This window comes from Rhipicephalus microplus, unplaced genomic scaffold (assembly GCF_043290135.1).
Source record: "Rhipicephalus microplus isolate Deutch F79 unplaced genomic scaffold, USDA_Rmic scaffold_46, whole genome shotgun sequence".
NCBI lineage: Eukaryota > Metazoa > Arthropoda > Arachnida > Ixodida > Ixodidae > Rhipicephalus > Rhipicephalus microplus.
Genome location: NW_027464619.1, coordinates 795,173 through 799,229, shown reverse-complemented (window position 1 = coordinate 799,229; position 4,057 = coordinate 795,173).

The following is a 4,057-nucleotide window of genomic DNA, read 5'->3' as shown; positions in this document are numbered from 1 at the left end:
CAAGTGCGAAACTGCTATATTGTGATATTCTCGTTAAAGCGCATGCAAGCATCGTGAAACCTTGAAGAACAATGTCATTTAGCGAGATACAGCGTTCTGTACTGCAATAAGTTGGTGAAAAACTGTGAGGTTATGCAAATATCGTAATTGTGAACAAAACAGTGTAATAGAGCGTTTTTAGATACAAGTGCGAATGTTAGGTTAGGTTAAGATATGAACCGTCGTAAAACCACATTAAACAATGTCACTTAGTGAGATGCAGTGTTTTTCACCATTACAAGTCGGGAACTACGATATCTAATGTGAAAGCGCTTGCAAACGTCGTTAGGTTATGTTAGGTTAGGTTAGGTTAGGTTAGGTTTGGTTAGGTTAGGTTAGGTTAGGTTAGATTAGGTTAGGTTGGGTTGAGTTGGGTTAGGTTAGGTTAGGTTAGGTTAGCTTACGTAGGGTACGTTAGGTTAGGTTACGTTAGGTTAGGTTAGGTTAGGTAAGAATAATTTGGTTAGGTTAGGTAAGGTTAGGTTAGGTTAGGATAGTTTAGGTTGGGTTGGGTTTTGTTGGGTTGGGTTGGGTTGGGTTGGGTTAGGTTGGGTTAGGTTAGGTTAGGTTACGTTAGGTTAGGTTAGGTTAGGTTACGTTAGGTTATGTTAGGTTAGGTTAGGTTACGTTAGGTTAGGTTAGGTCAGGTAAGGTTGGGTTGGGTTGGGTTAGGTTAGTTTAGGTTAGGTTAGGTTAGGTTAGGTTAGGTTGGGTTGGGTTGGGTTAGGTTAGGTTAGGTTAGGTTAGGTAAGGTTACGTTAGGTTAGGTTAGGTTAGGTTTGGTTAGGTTAGGTTAGGTTAGGTTAGGTTACGTTAGGTTAGGTTAGGTTAGGTTTGGTTAGGTTAGGTTAGGTTAGGTTATGTTAGGTAAGGTTTGGTTAGGTTAGGTTGGGTTAGGTTGGGTTAGGTAAGGTTAGGTTAGGTTAGGTTAAGATATGAACCGCGCTAAAACCGCATTAAACAATGTCACTCAGTGAGATGCTGTGTTTTTCACCATTACAAGTCGGGAACTGCGATATCTAATGTGAAAGCGCATGAAACCGTCGTAATCTTGTAGAAAACATTGTAAAGTAGCGAATAAAACGTTTTCTAACGATAGAAGTGCGAAGGTTAGGTTAGTTTGAGCTACGTAGCGTCGTGAAACCACCAAAAACGATGTCATCTAACGAGATAGTGTTGTTTTATTGCGAGTACGAAACTGCGATAGGTGAAATATTGTGAAAGCACACAAAATGGCATGAACTAGCCAGATACGGCGTCTTGTGTCGTTACAAGTGCGAAACTGCTTTATTGTGATATTCTCGTTAAAGCGCATGCAAGTATCGTGAAACATTAAAGAACGATGTCATTTAGGGAGATACAGCGTTCTGTACTGTAATAAGTTGGTGAGAAACTGTGAGGTCAAGCAAATATCGTAATTGTGAACGAAACAGTGTAATTGAGCGTCTTTAGATACAAGTGCGAATGTTAGGTTAGGTGGACATATCAACCGTCGTAAAACCGCATTAAACAATGTCACTTAGTGAGATGTAGTGTTTTTCAACATTACAAGTCGGGAACTTCGATATCTAATGTGAAAGCGCATGAAACCGTCGTAATCTTGTAGAAAACATTGTAAAGTTGCGAGTAAAACGTTTTCTAACGATAGAAGTGCGAAGGCTAGGTTAGGTTAGGTTAGTTTAGGCTAGGTAGCGTTGTGAAACTACCAAAAACGACGTCATCTAACGAGATAGTGTTGTTTTATTGCGAGTATTAAACTGCGATAGGTGAAATGTTGTGAAAGCACACAAAACGGCATGAACAAGCCAAATACTGCGTGTTCTACCGTTACAAGTGCGAAACTGCTATATTGTGATATTCTCGTTAAAGCGCATGCAAGCATCGTGAAACCTTAAAGAACAATGTCATTTAGCGAAATACAGCGTTCTGTACTGCAATAAGTTGGTGAAAAACTGTGAGGTTATGCAAATATCGTAATTGTGAACAAAACAGTGGAATAGAGCGTTTTTAGATACAAGTGCGAATGTTAGGTTAGGTTAAGATATGAACCGTCAAAAAACCACATTAAACAATGTCACTTAGTGAGATGCAGTGTTTTTCACCATTACAAGTCGGGAACTGCGATATCTAATGTGAAAGCGCTTGCAACCGTCGTTAGGTTAGGTTAGGATAGGTTAGGTTAGGTTAGGTTAGGTTAGGTTAGGTTTGGTTAGGTTAGATTAGGTTAGGTTGGGTTGAGTTGGGTTAGGTTAGGTTAGGTTAGGTTAGGTTGGGTTAGGTTAGTTTAGGTTAGGTTAGGTTAGGTTGGGTTGGGTTGAGTTAGGTTAGGTTAGGTTAGGTTGGGTTGGGTTGGGTTAGGTTAGGTTAGGTTAGGTTAGGTAAGGTTAGGTTAGGTTAGGTTAGGTTACGTTAGGTTAAGGTATGAACCGTCGTAAAACCGCATTAAACAATGTCACTTAGTGAGATGTAGTGTTTTTCAACATTACAAGTCGGGAACTACGATATCTAATGTGAAAGCGCATGAAAACGTCGTAATCTTGTAGAAAACATTGTAAAGTTGCGAGTAAAACGTTTTCTAACGATAGAAGTGCGTAGGTTAGGTTAGGTTAGGTTAGTTTAAGCTAGGTAGCGTCGTGAAACTACCAAAAACGACGTCATCTAACGAGATAGTGTTGTTTTATTGCGAGTAATAAACTGCGATAGGTGAAATGTTGTGAAAGCACACAAAATGGCATGAACAATCCAAATACTGCGTGTTCTACCGTTACAAGTGCGAAACTGCTATATTGTGATATTCTCGTTAAAGCGCATGCAAGCATCGTGAAACCTTAAAGAACAATGTCATTTAGCGAGATACAGCGTTCTGTACTGCAATAAGTTGGTGAAAAACTGTGAGGTTATGCAAATATCGTAATTGTGAACAAAACAGTGTAATAGAGCGTTTTTAGATACAAGTGCGAATGTTAGGTTAGGTTAAGATATGAACCGTCGTAAAACCACATTAAACAATGTCACTTAGTGAGATGCAGTGTTTTTCACCATTACAAGTCGGGAACTGCGATCTCTAATGTGAAAGCGCTTGCAAACGTCGTTAGGTTATGTTAGGTTAGGTTAGGTTAGGTTAGGTTAGGTTAGGTTAGGTTAGGTTACGTTAGGTTAGGTTAGGTTTGGTTAGGTTAAGTTAGGTTAGGTTAGGGTATGTTAGGTAAGGTTTGGTTAGGTTAGGTTAGGTTGGGTTAGGTAAGGTTAGGTTAGGTTAGGTTAGGTTAGGTTAGGTTAGGATATGAACCGCGCTAAATCCGCATTAAACAATGTCACTTAGTAAGATGCTGTGTTTTTCACCATTACAAGTCGGGAACTGCGATATCTAATGTGAAAGCGCATGAAACCGTCGTAATCTTGTAGAAAACATTCTAAAGTAGCGAATGAAACGTTTTCTAACGATAGAAGTGCGAAGGTTCGGTTAGTTTGAGCTAGGTAGCGTCGTGAAACCACCAAAAACGATGTCATCTAACGAGATAGTGATGTTTTATTGCGAGTACAAAACTGCGATAGGTGAAATATTGGGTTAGCACACAAAATGGCATGAACTAGCCAGATACTGCGTCTTGTGCCGTTACAAGTGCGAAACTGCTTTATTGTGATATTCTCGTTAAATCGCATGCAAGTATCGTGAAACCTTAAAGAACGATGTCATTTAGCGAGATACAGCGTTCTGTACTGTAATAAGTTGGTGAGAAACTGTGAGGTCAAGCAAATATCGTAATTGTGAACGAAACAGTGTAATTGAGCGTATTTAGATACAAGTGCGAATGTTAGGTTAGGTTGAGATATCAACCGTCGTAAAACCGCATTAAACAATGTCACTTAGTGAGATGTAGTGTTTTTCAACATTACAAGTCGGGAACTACGATATCTAATGTGAAAGCGCATGAAACCGTCGTAATTTTGTAGAAAACATTGTAAAGTTGCGAGTAAAACGTTTTCTAACGATAGTAGTGCGAAGGTTAGGTTAGGT